This window comes from Orbicella faveolata, unplaced genomic scaffold (genome assembly GCF_042242905.1).
Source record: "Orbicella faveolata isolate gen_17 unplaced genomic scaffold, um_ofav_v1 contig_2, whole genome shotgun sequence".
NCBI classification, from domain to species: Eukaryota; Metazoa; Cnidaria; class Anthozoa; order Scleractinia; family Merulinidae; genus Orbicella; species Orbicella faveolata.
The window spans coordinates 16535173-16553685 of record NW_028301547.1 but is presented as its reverse complement, the minus strand read 5'-3'; the positions used below and the strand labels follow the sequence as shown (position 1 = coordinate 16553685).

Below are 18513 nucleotides of genomic sequence, written 5' to 3'. Positions count from 1 at the left end.
CACCAGTTTGTATTAATTTTATAAGTACTCCTCTCTCCAAAATATATTTGGTATGTTGTCATACATGTACTGGCAAGAATATAATGTAGAAATTTTATGGGAAATGTTTCCATTTAAAAAATATGCAGCTCAGACAAATAGCAATAATTCTCATTTCTGTGGTGTTTTCTTTGGTGTGAAAGTGTAAAAACAGATTCTATTACCCTACATGTAAGTTGAAGAACATAGGAGCTCCTCTGAAAAAGTTTTTTTTTTTTTCTGTTCATTTTTTTTGTTGAACATTTATATTTTCCTATAAGCAGTTTCTTCACAACACATTGTAAGATAATAACTAGCCATAAAAAGGATGTTTTTGTCTCAGAGATCATTTTCAAGATAAAAAAAAAGTGATTTTCATTTATATTTTTTATTTTCTTTGGGCAGAGACGTTTTGAGAATTTCCCTAAAAATATCACAAGGTGCAAAGGAAGGGGCAAAAATAAAAGTTATGTTTTCATTATCAGTGTGAGTCTCTCTCTGAAGCTGCAAAGTATGGTTATTTTATACTGTTGTGGATAATGTTAGGCCCATTTTAATTCAAAATACAAATGGGAACTTACATTGATAATCACACAATCCCTTAAATTGGCACTGTTTTGTTTTTTGCTTTTTCCCAGAAAACAATTTGAACATCCTTGTTACACAAGGAGGGGGGGGGGGGGGGGGGTATTCTACATAGTTTTAAATGGGGAAGCTCGACCTCAAGGTCCAACCCCTTAATACTGTATTCCTTTTTTAAACCCCTAGAAAGTAGTTTTAAAATATCTTTTTGAACAATATATCAGAATCCACTCATTCTGGGTCATGAGAGTAAATGAGAGATTATCAACAACATTTTAGAACTAGAAGAAGGGAAATCCCTAAAAGAAAGATTTCTGTACCCTTTCATTATACACCTGAATTCAACTTGTCAGAAATCCCTTACCCTTTAATAGTTATATCTGAAGCCTGAAAATTTTTGAGCAGAGCTTCCCGATATATGTCATTACATGGAGTCCTCCCACATACACAATCCAGGAACTCTTGACAAGTTGCAATGAAGCTGGCTTTAAGACTGTCTGATCAAGCAGCTTCTTCAGTTTTTGAGTACAAACTTGTTACTCTCAGTCAACTTCTAGTATGGAACCTTTTCTTTTCTGGTCTGGTCCAAGTTCACAGACACTACTAGCTAGCCATCACTTTCACAACACTAACACTAGCAATGCCAGTCGCAGTCTGGTTGTTCAGTTTCACCGCACCATGTTTCATGGTCACTCATCATTGTCAGACATGAGTTCATAATAGCTTGTAACATTCACCAGCCTGGCAGTGTCATTGTTGCTATTACCTGTTCCCAGACTTCCTTTTATGGCTGGGTGTTGGGGCATGATATTTCAGTACTGTTTGCAAACAGTTTGTTAAGATTGCACATTGAAAGCGTGATGAATTAAAATAATTGAACTCTATGAAAGAGAATTCTCAGAATTGCTAGGGTTCTCTCATTCCCTGGAACTGAAATGTCTTGATGTAAGCTTATATAGAGAAAGCAGACTGAAAATAGAGCAAAATGTCTAAGTAACCTTTCAAGATAAGTTGCTAATACATTTGATAGTTAGGGATTAAAAGATAGGGAACTTGTTCTGTAAACAAGGCAGTTGAAAGGAATCGAAGCAATTAAAGGTGCATGCTTGACTTCCCAGGATCGGGGCGGGGGGGTGGTGTATTGAAACTTTATAGTGTCACTGACATTTAACACTGTTGAAACAGAAAAATAAATTACATTATAACTGAAAAAAAAAAAAAAAAAAAAAAAAAAAACACGACATACCCCGATTTCTGAATCGCTCATAAAAATATCCTCTTGTTTATATTTAAGGGGTTCATGGCCTGCTTATGTACATGTTAAAGGAAGCGTTCACCATTATTACGGGATTACCAAGGGAAAAGTTAAGATATCTCGTTTAAGATTCTTAACAAATCGTAACAGAATTTATAATGCCAGTTTGAGTCACAAGCCAGAACACGAATCTGAGTTAGTGTCGATTGGCACGAAAGTTCCGCCACGTTATATGTGTGGGTCTTCACAGTGTGATACGATTAACAGCTCTCCATTACTCTCAAGTGTTTGTCAATGGTAAATTTCAAAAATTGGGCTTCTGTTAAATAGGTTCTCCCACGGGTAGAAAACTGACATTGCGCTTTTGTCTCAGTGTAATGCCTACCTAAGAGAATAGGATATTTGAATTGAGTGCAACTTACCTAGAATTCATTATTTCCACGTAAACGATGACTCCTGTGGAATTCAGCTACGAAGAAACGACGACATTTCGTAAAAACACACGCCTTCAAAACAGCGTCTTTTTGAAGAAATAATTGTTCTGTTCCTCAAACAAACGATATGGCGAGGAAGAAGACAAAATTTTGTTTATCATGGCCAAATAAAACGTTAGAAATACCCCGCCGATTGCGAAATATTGCTGTTTTACTTACAGGGAGAACGATTATGTCGCAGTCAAACTTTTTTTTGTCGCTCAACCCGCTTGTTTACCGGATGTGACGTCACTTTTTGTTGGATGATCCAGACACAAAAAAAGTGCCAGGCGTCGCAGAGTGTTCTCCCCCGCCCCTGAATTTACCCTACCAGCGCACTTCGGTAAGCTCACACAAAGCCACGCGGAGTTAGTTTTTCTCTTTCTATTGCTCTTGTTTTTCTGTATTTCTCTTATTTTGTCTTGCTTGTACTTTTTTTACTTTGCATTTTGTGAAACACAAAGAAAAACATCTAAAATGTATGCGAATTTGCAAGCTTTTGAGTTGTTTTTATTTTCCGTGCTCAGGCTGACGTAAGTGACCGGAAGTGAAATTTCACCTTCTTAGCAACGCGCGCGAGCGCGCGCATGAATCGGTTAATGGGCCCTTAAACTTTTTACCTTAGAAAAATCGCGTAGAAAAATAATGGCTTTAAAAAAGTTTGGACGGAGTTGGTAAATAGATGATTTCTTTTTGTTTTGCTTTTAATGAGCTCTGCGATTGCCTTAAAAATTAAAGCATAGTTTGAATAAGTGTTCTGACCAATTCCTTGTTGTAGTGTGTTATGCCAGGACCTTTCAATAGTCAGAGTTGATATTTTTGTAGCTCGGTCAGTAAATGAAGTGCTCATGCTTATATGCAAATATTGTAAACAAAGATTACGCTGTTGGTTGACTCTATTTGCTTGCCTTTCTATTGCTTTTAAATATTGTCTAAGCGATCGTAGTGTGTATAATATCATATCAGTATCATTATTTTCCTTTCAGCTAACTTGTTGATTATTTGAAATTGTCTTTGGTAACTGAGTAATTCAATTATCTCTGTAAATAAAGTGTTTAAAAATTATTACTGAAAGGTGTATTTGTTTGAGAGTTTTTGTGTAAATAATTGCCCTGCTACAATAAAAGTATAGATATCCGTTTGAGTGTTTGGATACGATCCTATTCATGGAGCCAGGCCTGTAACGGAGTGACTGCATGTGTAACCGTATGTGTAAATTATGTCTTCATTGTATACAAGCATGCAATATAATGTATGGATAGAGCACATAAAGAGTTGGCCAGAGTTTGTAACGGTTTCGAAACGTTGACATCAAAGCGCTAGACATTTAAAAAATTCCGAGAAACTAAAGAGTCTTGTCATTTTCGAAAGTAGGAAATGATTGTGAAGGTTAATTTATATGTATGACGCTGACAACTAAAAATGAAAATTTATTGTAAAACCCAACGTTTTCGACATATTCTCATGATCAGGGTTGGTCATGAGGACATTGAAGGTGGATACGTTAGTCTTCATTCCGTCTCACTAATGTAAATCATTTTCTACAGCTAGAGTGCAAGCTTATGCAGTAGATTACATTGCAAGATGGATGTGCAATCGAAAGCATCGGTAAGTTTAATTGAATGTTTCGAACCGGACACGTTGATAGATTTCAGAAGAAAGCGAGAAGTGTTACATCACGCGCGCGAGAGCTTTTAAAATAACGTTTCTGGCTATTCTTCAGCTTTGCGAGAACTTTGACTTCGTGGGGGGGGGGGGGGCGGGGGAGAGGGGGTGGGGGGAGGTACTTCCAGAAAAATTGAGCGGGGGTGTGCGGCCCGCTTCTCAAAACCCTTACCCTATTTATGACCAAAACTCTGCGGTATTCCCTACCCTATTTATGACCTGACCAAAAATTCGAAACCCTATTTATGACCTGACCCTTAAATCAAAACCTTGTTTTAGACCTGCGTTATTATTGGTTCCCTAGTTCAGACCAATGTTAAGTTACAATAAACATAATTTGTGAAGGGCTTTTGTTGTTTTTCTTTTCGATAATGATGAAAAAGTGGCTTCTTCTTAAAAACTTACCCATATGAAGGCTAGAGTGCAAAAACCATACCCTATTTATGACCAAAATCAGCTAAAGTCTATACCCTATTTATGACCAAAACGGCTGAAAAACCATACCCTTTGGGGCCGCATATACCTATATAGCCCATATAAGGGAGTACCCCCCCCCCGGCTTTGACTAAACAGTTGCCGAGATTCTTGTCGTTTTCAGGGGTCTCCTCTCATTGGAGTGCTATTTAAAGTAATCTCACGAATAGTTGTTCAACGGCTAGGGAGTATTATGCATCCGGGATATTCGTGTGTCTTGTTAGCGCCATTGTATTGTGCCTCAGCGATTTTGTTCGAGTGTTGCAAGCAGATCTTGACAGTTTACAATCCATGGCTGTTCTTGGATTGATTCACGGCGCTACAGAAGTTATCGAACGAAGTTCCATGGTTGTGATTGATCACATTTGTCATGTGATTTGCAAACGGACATCAGGTCCTTGGGGAAGTTTTTGTACTCCTCGCCGTGAGAGACTTATGGCTGATATCGCTATCATGAGCATGTTGTATGAATCAACTGTTATAGTGTTTGTTAACGGATTATTGAACTTGTATCAATATGTATACTTAAAAGACGAGTCCCTTTTAGAACTGCTACAGTCTTTTGTTATGACGACTTCAGTTCAATTGGTGATCGAGTGGTTTTTCACCAGCCTCTCTCTAGCGATCGAGACTCGTTATCAGAATATAGCTGTAATGGCTGTTTGGCAAAGAAGATGGAAGACATACTTTAATGGCATTTGTAACTACTATGTCTTCAGGACTATGGTTTAGTTCAAATCTTTTAGACATGGCACATGCGCGCTTTAAAGAGCCCTTAAATCCGCCTTGTGATATGCCCTTTTGTTAAAGCTAGGGTTCGAAAAGATCTGGAAGCTGCTCAATCCGAACGGTACCGGCACACGGCTGACTACAGAGAACCGTGATTCTGGTTGTTAATGGGCTTGAAATTGTTAGTAAACAGTTAACCAGACGCAAAACGTCTCAGCGTACTGGTGCGTCCCAAGCCTGGAATGTCTCTTAAGTAAGGAAGAATCTAAGCCCGCGAGGGAACTTTAAAGTCCTTTTGCTGTTGTATGAGAGCATAACTCAAATATTACGATTTATACCATGCCATAGAAAATACAGCCAATCAGAATACAGGAGAGCCGTTGTATATTGGACGGTGTTACATTCAACATTCCCATCATGCGCCGCGCGTATGTCGCATTGACTGTGTTGGCCAATGTATTTTAATTGTTAGTAATAATAGTAATAGAGCGGTTTTCAATTAAGTGTCGAAAGTAATTAGACAATTACTTTGGTTTTGGTTTTGGTTTTACTACGGTTTGAGATTGGCTGAGTAGTCTAATTGGTAAGTAATTGGTTTGATTTTGGTTTTACGACACTCAATTAAAAACCACTTAATGCAACACTCTCTCGTGGTATGCTTAACATTTATTCCACGAGCGCGCGTTGGATATAAGATGGTGGATAGCCAACGAGGCGCGTAGGGGTGGGCTATAATCTTTTCATATCCAACAATCGCTAGTGGAATAGTTGTTTTATTAAAAACACCCTCAAAAGATAGAGAAATAAACTAAAACAAATATAAAAGCTTCCCGCAAATGCTACGCGCATGCTTACCATATTTGTAGAGCGTAGTATAATAACTCATGACCCATAATGGCTAAGTCAATAAAAACTCTCAAACATCATTATTTAATGATGCAGTCTTTAATAACATTGAATATGCCATTCGTTGCTTGTATTTTCTTGGTATACACACTCGCCTAAAGGCTTGTGTGTCAACCGAGAAAATACAAATGTCTCTTAGGATATTCCATGTTATTAAAAACTGGATCATTAGATAATGCAATTCGAGAGATTTCATTGGCTTAGCCATCATGGGTTATGAGCCATTGTTATACCTCGCAACGCAAATACGTTTTCCGATTGGAGAAGAGCGTGTCCCGTGTCGTGGGTCAAAACTCACTAACTCCCTAGGACAAACAAAACTCACAAACTCCTTAGGGAAACAACAATTTGAACTTTCGACTAGCACGTGATCAAGTCGTGCTCCTTGAAATAGCGGCAAATTTGTGAAAAATTTGTGTGGCAAATTTTTTTGTTTTTATCTTTTAATTTGGGCGGTATGACAAAACACCTAATGACTGGCGCCAAGAAAAACAGTGAAGTTTGTTTCCCCGAAACCTTCAATGTTCCCAGAGGCGCAGCCGAGGGGTACATCGAGGGTCTCGGGAAAACAAAACTCACTATTTCCCTTAGGGCCAGTCATTAAGTAGACTACAAGTAGTCCCTCTTTCGCTTAGTCCGTCGTGCATGACGCGAAAGAAAACCGCGAGAAAATAATTGCTGCGCGAAATCCTGGAGGCGGGGAGCGCGCGAAAGGAGGGACTACCGCCTAAGCCCAAGTGTTTGAATTATGCGTTGCTCTCACAACGCAAAAATATTATTGGCTTATGTTAGGGGCGTTGACAACGTGTTGTCAACATTCGAGATACGTATGACGTCTTGCAGGAATGTTTTGGAACCGGAGCAAATCGAGGCGGTACCAGAGCAAAGCGAAGCGTTGGAATCGCGCTTTGCAAGCCGTGATGTTCTTGCGAATCTGCCAGCAGGCTTTCGAAAGATTTAAATTTATCCAGTGTTTTGTTTGGCAAAGCTTTCCGTCTCCAACCCGGCTGCAAGCGTGTTAATGATTTCGCCGTTCAACAGCATCGTCCAAGTCAGTGAATATAAGTTTTCTGAGATTGGCCTTTCTGCCGTCCAGTTGAAAGATTGAACCGGACTTTCACTTGAAACCGGACATTCACCTGAAATTTTCCGCTGCTATCGGCAAACATTTTACCGCAGTTGGTTGGTCTCCTATGTCAAATGCATAATGTAAATTGTCGGTTGACACTCTGCATTTGAAATTTCGCAATAACCTTTAGATTTACACCTACAGACGCAGCGAAAATCGCTAAAAGATGCCTCATTCGCAGTCTTCTTTTTAAAACTTCTTTGGCAATTACGCTGAAAGAACACTAAACGAAGATATAATTCTCACGGCATATGTTTTTACAATTTTATTCAGGATGTCTCCCGGGCTTATTGACAACAAGCGATAACAAGAAGATCTGTTAGATCTTATAACCGCGCTTTTAAAATTTAACTGTTTTCTTAGTACTACAGTCGCAACGCAGTGCATATTCCAAAGCAATCTTTGATGATTCATTGATTACTGTAGACATCACAGCACTTGATCAACATAAACTCTATTATCGCACCATCAGTCGTAGCCGTTGTGACATCTCCGATGACGTAATAGTCTTAATCTGGAAGTTTCTTCGGGATATGTATGGGCATGAAGATACGAACACTATTACAAACCGCTTTCTTTCTTTAAAGTCACGATTAAATTTAATTGTTTTTTTCCCTTGAGTTAAGGGTTAGCAAAGAAGTCACACGAGTCACATAATTCAAGAATTGCGTTATCTACGGCTATCTTTAGTACGGTGGTTATTTCCCTATCAATGACGTAATCTTTGCACGTTCTGACACGTTCTTTGCTTGGCTTCCAAACATTTAATTTTCTTTCCGATCTATGAACTCGCTGCGATGAAACAGTCAAAGGATTTACTTCATTTGCCTAAAACCGCAAGAAATACTCGCAAAATTACAAATAAATTAATCACCGTCGCTTCTGCCGAAATAAACTTGCAAAGTAAACACGATCTTATTTGTCACGTAGCGAAAGTGAAAGCTGCAACGTCAGCGCATTCCATGGCTGACGTAATACCTTTTTTCAGCGTATTTATTTTTCCCTTTAAATCCAACGCTTTGATAAAGCGAAAAGAAAATATATTTTACCCACAAAAAAGAAAACAATATCCGTAAAATTGTTCGTGTGTTTATGTTTTAACAGCTTCTGGCGGAAAAACATCACACGTTGCGTGACTCAAAGTTTGGCCGAGCGGAGGTCTGCGTCTTGTCACCGACAAAAAAAATACAAAAAAAAATAATAAACCACGGGTAAACCTAGAACCGCGCTCGGCCCATGGCCGCGCGGTTAATAAGAGGACGTCAAGATGAGAAATCCTACACCGAAAAATCACTCGCCCGTGAAAGGGCAAACTCTTGGGCTTAGGTGCCGGTGGTAGTCCCTCCTTTCGCGCGCTCCTCGCCCCCAGGATTTCGCGCAGCCATTTTTTTCTCGCGGTTTTCTTTCGCGTCACCCACTACGGACTAAGCGAAAGAGGGACTGCTCGTAGTCTAGTCATTAAGTGCTTATTACACCGTGCTCTACAAATATGATAAGCGTACGTATACGCGTGATTATTTTGGGCGTTTTTATTTCAGATTAGTTTTCTGTATTACTGGAGCGTTTTCAGTTACTGACAATTATTCCACTCGCGCTTGTTGGATATGAGATAATTACAGCCAACTCGGCGCTAGGTGCCTCGTTGGCTACTTTCCATCTCAAATCCAACGCGCGCTCGTGGAATAAATAAACAATAGCCTCCATTTCATACGAAAATATTCTCGGATATTTGTCCGCCAAAATTAGCTGTTCCGAGAAGCGAAAACGACGGGAAGAAAAGTGTAATTTTTGAAAAGTGTGAAAGAAAACTGTGAGTTTTGAGGAAAAGATCATGTCCAAGAGCAAATATACGAGCATATTTTCGCCTCAAATGGGGTCTATTGTGTATCTTATCCTTCAGATGTTTTTCGCAACACCTGCGGTTTTGAAAATTAGGGAATATCACTCGGACATTTCCCAATTTTTGCTGTAGAATATTCAGTCACGTGACGCATTTAGACCAATCGCGCGGGAGCGAAAACATTTGATGGATTATAATTGTTAATAACACGAGAGAGCATTGCATAACTATTATTAAAACCTCTCAGTCGTAATTTAACACAGCTTGGACCAAACATACAGCAGAATCGCCTTGATGGTGGCTGTCTCTTAAAGCTTGTTCTGTATTTAGTGCCATGTTAAGTGTGAGAGGTTTAACAGAAACGTTCCTGCAGATCAAGCCTGAGAAATACTGTCTAGGTCAGAATCATGGGACAGGTGACAAGCCTTTAAGTGTTTCTACGGTTCTCTCAAGCTTTCACAAGTGTTTCTATAACTCAGTAGAAACACCAAGAAAATGTTATTTGTTACTCTTAGACTAAAAAAAAAAAAAACTAACGAAAAGTTGGTCGTTTATTTCGAGTACCAAAATGTAAATTCTAGTTTCCCATGCGACCACCACGTTAAGACCTCGTGCTATTTCTGTCTTTCAAGTCGAGTTAGAGAAATACGCCGGCTTTTAGTGTGACTTTTCTGATGGGGTGTTTCCTAGTATGATCCTTAGTTCGGTGTACTTTAGGCTAAAATAGCAATTTTAAATATACAAAGTAAAATATGGCCTTGGGCCGAGTATTGTTAACGAACTATATAAGAAGAAAGAAACTAGTTATTCACTTAGAAATAGTGATTTTGATATCCCTACTTTTAATACTATAAACTATTGAAAACATTCTCTTAGATATCAAGGACCGCGCATATGGTCGAAACTAGATAATAAATTGTAAGGCTCTCTGGATATCGAATCATTCAAAAAGAACATTAGGAAAAAAGACCTCACGTCATTTCTGTACAACAACAATATTTGTTGTAACCTCTGTAATTCTTAAAGACCACCTATAATATGCCTACCGTTTTCATGTACTACTTATACATGCATTTTTGCAGATTGATTGTATATACACTTCTTTTTTTTTTACTTTTTTAATTGTAAATAATTTTAACTTTGTTGGTGTTGTTGTTGTATTCCCAATTGGTAGTTAATACTAAATACATTGACTCTTCAATAAAGCTGTTATTGTTATTTGATTAATTTTAAATCAGTGGCTTTAGAAAAGTTAAGAATGACTTTGTAAAGGGATTATTTGTTTTGGTTTTGCTTTGGCTGAGTTCTGCGATTGGCTTAAAAAAACCAAGTTTCGACAAGCGTCGCGCCCTTTCTATATTAAGAACTGATATTTTTGTAGCTCGGTCACCAGTAAATGAAATAATCATGCTTATGTGCAAATATTGTAAACAATGATTACCCTGTTGGCGGACTCTATTTATCTGCTGGTTTTACATTTGTAAATATTGCCATGCGATTATAGTATCAAACATAATATCACTACCATTAGTTTCTTTTTAGCCAACTTGTTGATTTTTTTTGCTTATATATGTAATATACCGAGCTTTTCACTTGTCACTGTCATGAGATATTGTTACTCAAAGGCCGGATTCTTCACGTTGATAACTGGATTTATATCGAGTTATAGATACACTTGAAAGTTTAAAGAGCACTCGAAAATCTAGATTTACTCTTGGCTACGCTCATTTACGTCTCCAGATCTAGAGCCGCATGTCTATACCTGTCCATCTTAGCCGGCACTGAAGTTCTTAGTTCAAACAGGTAGCTGATCATATCATAAGTCTCCTGACCCAGTTTTCCCCAGTGCCTCTCTCGGGCTCAACAAACTCCTACTGCATCGAGACAAAATTTGACTGAAGCAGGCTAAGTAGAAACGACAAGCATGAAGCGATTCTTTATTATTCACAGCTTCGATACTGATCGAAACTTCGTAAGCTGAATGCTAATCAAATAGTTTTTCAAAATGATAAATATGATTTTACGTGACAAAGGAAGCTACGAACGAATATCGCCTAAAAGGATAACTTATAGTTCAACATTTCATGTACTTTGTAAGTCACGTCAACTTCACCTGAAAGATAGCGGTTTCAAAGTTGATGACCATAAGTTTTTAAAAAACGTTTTTGAATCCCGGAATCATTGAGTTATTCAGCTAAACGTAAGAGTAAGTATAGTTGTTGTGGGTACAGTCAATCCACTTTGAAAACTTCAAACCGTGACTTCCAATATTTTTTATTAAACCAGCCGGACACGAGTAACACGCTGATGAAGTTGCTCATGATCAGGGTTCACTGTGTTAAGTTTTACATGAGGCAAAATTGCTCATCATGCTTGAACGAAAGCTAGAAAAAACTGAAAAGAAAGATAAGTTTCGATCCTTGGACGCACGGGTCGAGACCTAGACGGACTTTAATTTAGCGACTGACAGAAATGCAGCCAAGTTCGAAACATTGACAGGTGTTTGAGCGCACTTTGGAAAGACAGTTCCTTTTGCTTAACCATTCATTCCAAGTTATCATGCTATCAGATCGACAAATTAAATTCCAGTTTTTTGGCTGGAAATTTTGAATGTAGCACACACGAAGACCGGGCTTTACTTTGTGTGAAAACGACTTTCTAGACTCGCAAGAAAATGCATACTCTATGATTTGCCGAATAAAAAACCCTAACATTAATTGCTAATAAATTGATCATTATTGGTATAAATGCTTTTTCTTAGCTTTTAAAGTCGAAAATTGAGGGTTTTCGTACTTGTTTAATTAACAGGCGGAACACAAAAGCCCGCTTTATTAAAAGTGAATATTCGAAAGTATAACTACACAAGACACAACAGACACAACAGTGATACGGCCCGCTGGTTTCTCCACAAAAGGATTGGAACGATACTGAAATAAATAACACAGGAAGACATAGTTTGTCACAAAAGCCCGCTTTATTAAAAGTGAATATTCGAAAGTATAACTACACAAGACACGACAGACACAACAGTGATACGGCCCGCTGGTTTCTCCACAAAAGGATTGGAACGATACTGAAACAAATAACACAGGAAGACATAGTTTGTCAACTGCGATTGTCACCGAATTTCATTTAAGCTGCTTGTTCTATTCCTAAGACCATCACTAACCAAGTGTCGGTTAGGAAACGGGCTCCTGAACTGACAAATCTACTCCTTGGGTTTTAAAATATCTGTTCAACTGCATGATCTCCTAACCAAACACAATGAGTAGCAACACATTGATCGAGGTGCGATAGCAAGTCAACTGAAGTATACATGTACTCGCTAACTTACACTTTCTTATGAATTTAGCTGATACCACGATGATGTCTTTCATATCACTTTCGAATCGAAACTGATCACATGAGGCGGAAATGAGGGGGAGTAAATAAGACGAACATGTTACATCCTGCACTGGTAATTTTTTCTCACTTTGGACGAAGTTCATTATTTATAGCATTTATCCGGCTCGAGTCTCTGAGGAGCAATGAGTAGCAGAACACTGATAGAGGTGTTTGGTCATATCGTGTTCAGTTTTACACGAGGAGTGACAGAGCACTACAACCCACAAGAACCTGAATACACAGCAGAGTCTTTTGGCTACAGTCCTCTAGAAAGGGCAGGCCATGAATGGTATCGTCACGGAGATCCTAATGAGGAGTGTATTTATCAAGAATACAGCGACAGAGAAGCCACAACTTTAGACTTCATAAGATCCAGCAGAATTAATGCAAGCCTTACAGACGCAAGTTTACCAGAAGAGAACGAAGAAACACAAGAAGATCAGCAAGATGAAGATAGAGCAATGGCTTGGAAGCAACTCAGACCGTCCGCTCTCAGAACGGTTTGTAAATCAATGTACAATGGAGCTTTAATTTCTTTACTAACTGCCACAATCATAGGTTCAGTACACTTGTTGATCTCGTATTTGTGTGATAAAACTATAAACAACTGTGAATTTCTCCCAAAGATGTCCATTCCAGTAAACGTCCAATGGATGAGATTAATCGCTGGTGCAATCGCCTCTGGTTTTCTATACGCTTCGTTTTTTTATGCACCTTATTTCTTTTTCGCCCACATCAGTTAATGGGGGTGAAAGCAAAATTGATCCTGGTTGCTTGCCTCGCATATTTCTTGGACACAAGCTATCGAGTGGTTCTACAAGGCCTGGGAATATCTCATTCCAAGCTTTCGACTTTGCAAAAACTTCCACTCTATGTTTTGTTTTTTATGGGTGTATGTTGGCAAGCTTATCTTCTAACGAATCACTTCCGTCAGCGACGGACAAGGAGAGAGAAGATGGCTTTGTTTTTACAAATGACAGTTCCCTACGGATCTATTATAATTCTTGCCGATGCTGTGAAATGTATTATTTACCCACTTTATAACAAGCAAAGTAAGGAAAGTGTTCTACGCCTGGTAATCGCATTCTTCGCTCCTCTCATTGGAGTCTTATTTAAAGTAATCTCACGAATTTTTGTTCAGCAGCAAGAGAGCATTACCCATCCGGGATATGCGTGTGTCTTGTTAGCGCCATTGTATTGTCATTCAGCGATTATGTTCCGTGTGTTGCAAGCAGATCTTGACAGTTTACAATCCATGGCTGTTCTTGGATTGATTCACGGCGCTACAGAAGTCATAGAACGAAGCACAATGGTTGTGATTGATCACATTTGTCATGTGATTTGCAAAAGAGCATCAGCTCCTTGGGGAAGTTTTCGTACTCCTCGCCGTGAGAGACTAATGGCTGATATCACAATCATGAGCATGTTGTATGAATCAACTGCTATAGTGTCTATGAACGGCGTTTTGTATTTGTATCAATATATGTTCTTAAAAGACGATTCACTCTTAGAACTTTTACAGTCTTTTGCTATGACAACTTCAGTTCAACTGGTGATCGAGTGGCTTTTCACTAGCGTCTCTCTAGCGATAGAGACTCGCTATCAGAATATAGCTGTCATGGCTGTTTGGCAAAGAAGATGGAAAAGACACATTACAGTGGCAGTTTTAGTTACTATTTCATCAGCCCCATGGGTTAGCGTAAACTTTTTACACATGGCGCATGAGCGTTCTGAAGCGCCCTCAAATCAGCCTTGTAAAATGCCGTTTGCTTAAAACTGGAAATCACAAAGACTTTGAGCGGCAAGCCACTCTAACCGAACAGTGTCACACTGCTGACCACAAAGATCCGTGATACTGGTTGTAGCCTTCCAATGGATTGTATTTTCGTGCCATTAGTGGAGTAAAAGCAAATCACACACTAAACGGCTCGGCGTTCTGCTACGTCATTAGCTTGGCTCATTTCGGGGGAAGAATCTATTTTTTGGTACAATTCCAACCAAAATTTACTCAAATAACGATTCCTGATTATTTTTCTACTTATTACAATGTATTAAGGGCCCATTAACCGATCTTTTCGAGCCGTTGATAAGGAAATTCAGTCTCATCTAACCTCCTCATTTTTAGTTACTTCAGAGTTATTTCATGTGTTTCAACTTTTTCATGACCAGTAACACTAGTGATGACGTCATCAGGCCACGCCCTTGGTCATGTGACTAACACAGAAAAAATGCAAAGGCTCCCAGCCAAATTACTTTCTCGGGATTTTTTTCATTGATTTAATATTTTAATTTAAATCCGCATTACGCCATGCATCGATTTTGTTTCATTTCTAAAAGGTCAGATTTTGAGAGCATTTCAAAATATTGAAAAATTCGTAATTTTCTCAAAAAAGCATGATTTCGAAAAAGGAATGTATAGCTATGTTGCCAACGTTGGCTTTAATCGAAATTCGTCGAAAAAGGCTGGATTTAATGAAAAACCGCGTTTCCTTTAGCATTTAAAGACACCGGAAGTGCGCCCGATATCTATTGCAAGTTACCCTATCAGCGCGTGCGCAATTTACACTGCCAGCGCACTTCGGTAAGCTCACACAAAGCTACGCGGAGTTAGTTTTTCTCTTTCTATTGCTCTTGTTTTTCTGTCTTTCTCTTATTTTGTCTTTGCTTGTACTTTTTTTACTTTGCATTTTGTGAAACACAAAGAAAAACATCTAAAATGTATGCGAATTTGCAAGCTTTTGAGTTGTTTTTATTTTCCGTGCTCAGGCTGACGTAAGTGACCGGAAGTGAAATTTCACCTCCTTAGCAACGCGCGCGAGCGCGCGCATGAATCGGTTAATGGGTCCTTAAACTTTTTACCTTAGAAAAATCGCTTAGAAAAATAATGGCTTTAAAAAAGTTTGGACTGAATTTGTAAATAAATGATTTCTTTTGGTTTTGCTTTTAATGAGCTCTGCGATTGCCTTAAAAATTAAAGCATAGTTTGAATAAGTGTTCTGACCAATTCCTTGTTGTAGTGTGTTATGCCAGGACCTTTCAATAGTCAGAGTTGATATTTTTGTAGCTCGGTCAGTAAATGAAGTGCTCATGCTTATGTGCAAATATTGGAAACAAAGATTACGCTGCTGGGTGACTCTATTTGCTTGCCTTTCTATTGCTTTTAAATATTGTCTAAGCGATCGTAGTGTGTATAATATCATATCAGTATCATTATTTTCCTTTAAGCTAACTTGTTGATTATTTGAAATTGTCTTTGGTAACTGAGTAATTCAATTATCTCTGTAAATAAAGTGTTTAAAAATTATTACTGAAAGGTGTATTTGTTTGAGAGTTTTTGTGAAAATAATTGCCCTGCTACAATAAAAGTATAGATATCCGTTTGAGTGTTTGGATACGATCCTATTCATGGAGCCAGGCCTGTAACGGAGTGACTGCATGTGTAACCGTATGTGTAAATTATGTCTTCATTGTATACAAGCATGTAATATAATGTATGGATAGAGCACATAAGGAGTCGGCCAGAGTTTGTAACGGTTTCGAAACGTTGACATCAGAGCGCTAGACATTTTAAAAAATTCCGAGAAACTAAAAACTCTTGTCATTTTCGAAAGTAGTAAATGATTGTGAAGGTTAATTTATATGTATGACGCTGACAACTGGAAATGAAAATTTATTGTAAAACCCAACGTTTTCGACATATTCTCATGATCAGGGTTGATCATGAGGACATTGAAGGTGGATACGTTAGTCTTCATTCCGTCTCACTAATGTAAAGCATTTTCTACAGCTAGAGTGCAAGCTTATGCAGTAGATTACATTGCAAGATGGATGTGCAATCGAAAGCATCGGTAACTTTGATTGAATATATCGAACCGGACACGTTGATAGATTTCACAAGAAAGCGAGAAATGTTACATCACGCACGCGAGAGCTTTTAAAATGACGTTTCTGGCTATTCTTCAGCTTTGCGAGAACTTTGACTCGGGGGGGGGGGGGGGGGATATTTCCAGAAAATTGAGTGGGGGTGTGCGGCCCGCTTCCCAAAACCCTTACCCTATTTATGACCAAAATCTGCGATATTCCCTACCCTATTTATGACCTGACCAAAAATTCGAAACCCTATTTATGACCTGACCCTTAAATCAAAACCCTGTTTCAGACCTACGTTATGATTGGTTCCCTAGTTCAGACCAATGTTAAGCTAAAATAAACATAATTTGTGAAGGGCTTTTGTTGTTTTTCTTTTCGATAATGATGAAAAAGTGGTTTCTTCTTAAAAGCTTACCCATATGAAGGCTAGAGTGCAAAAACCATACCCTATTTATGACCAAAATCAGCTAAAGTCTATACCCTATTTATGACCAAAACGGCCGAAAAACCATACCCTTTGGGGCCGCATATACCTATATAGCCCATATAAGGCAGCAGCTCCCCCCCGGCTTTAACTAGACAGTTGCCGAGATTCTTGTCGTGTTTAAGGGTCGTCCTGGATAGATTTAAGTTAAACATGGCCTAATTCTTCTCCCCGTCACACCAACGTAAAGCTTGATATCATTATACACAGCGTGCAAGTTACGCTCATGATTACATTGCAAGACGGATGAGCAATCGAAACCATCGGTGATTTTAATTGAGTGTTTCGGTTCAGACACGTTGACAGATTTGAGAACAAAACGTTAGTGACCCACCATTAGTTAAGTGATAATGGGGTGGGGGAGGGGGGGGGGGGGGAATAGGAGGTCTTCAGCTTGCAGGAAATCTTTTGCACCTTCACTGCCTCTGCAGGATTCTTTTTTGGGAGTCAAGTCCCCTGCACGATATTTTGCTGTCGCAATCTTAATCTTGACTCTCGCCACAATCTGATTGCCTAAAACAGGCAACAAGTATTTTTTCTTTCACACTTCCGTTTTGCTTTCCTGTCCAAAGTATACTCCAGGGGAAACATAACCAAGTATCAGAAACATTTAGGAACTGTTGCCTAACTGATGGGGCTGCATTGCATCTTTTTTTATTATTATTATTATTATTATTATTATTATTATTATTATTATTATTATTATTTTTTTTTTTTTTTTTTTTTTTTTTTTTGATGTTAAGGGAAATATAAACTTAATTGATTCATTCCCCTTGTAATAAAATTCATTCCTGGCATGCATTGAATCAAGGTTTTAGCTAGGATACATTGTGACTAGCCGTCCACTAACAAACATGGAGGGAAAAGGCATATTCCACTAGGAAGTTCTTGGGGCATGCTTCCCCATCCCCTCCCCCCAAAAGATTTTGCAAAATTGACGCGTTTCTTTGGTGCGTTTTCCACGAGTTTTAGCCAATAAATTTAATGTATCGATTGGACTTGAATGATAATGCGTCGTTTACTTTGTCAAAGATTTAAAATAGATTAAAAAAGCCCATACTGAACGCATCAGTTCATGATTGCCTTTGATTACGACGTTTGTCCAACGGGGAAGTACTAGTGTTACGGTTCGCCATGGGTGTGCAAATGTGTGTCCACAATCGTCATTTATTCATGTCAGTTGCGAAATCACTCCTATATGTCGAGGCTTTCAAAACACGGTATAGACTTGCTTAACTGCAAATGAATCAAGCAGGATAGCTGTTTATATATATAGTACATGGTCTTCTTTTCTTATCACTTTTAAGCCATGGTTATGCGTAAGGGTTTTTGTGCAAGGATGTTTGGCTACTTAACAAGTGTCCATGATGAGGTTGCTACGCACAAAATGTATCAGCCTTGAAAGGGCAAAATGCCGTTTTCCTAATTATAGAGAAAACCACTCAGTTGAATGGGGATCCCACTAGGCTTTTATAGACTGTGCTAGGATAATTTTTAGTATAATTTGAGCAAACTGGCGTAATTTTTCCCATTTTTTAAAAAATTAACACTGCTAGTGTAATTCGCATAGTTTGATAGTTATCGAATCCTTTTTGATCCTATAATTTGATCATTTTTGATTTCAAGTCCCAAGCACTTGCTGACGTTATTCAAAGTTTAATGTTTTAGTACAATTAGTACATTTGCAGTTCACTGATCCCGGGA

The 18513-nt window shown here is 38.5% G+C and overlaps 1 pseudogene; it reads left to right on the top strand.

Moving 5' to 3' along the window:
* The first annotated feature begins 12095 nt into the window (after positions 1 to 12095).
* On the top strand, positions 12096 to 15768 carry LOC149112165 (uncharacterized; annotated as a pseudogene).
* The last annotated feature ends 2745 nt before the right edge of the window (positions 15769 to 18513 follow it).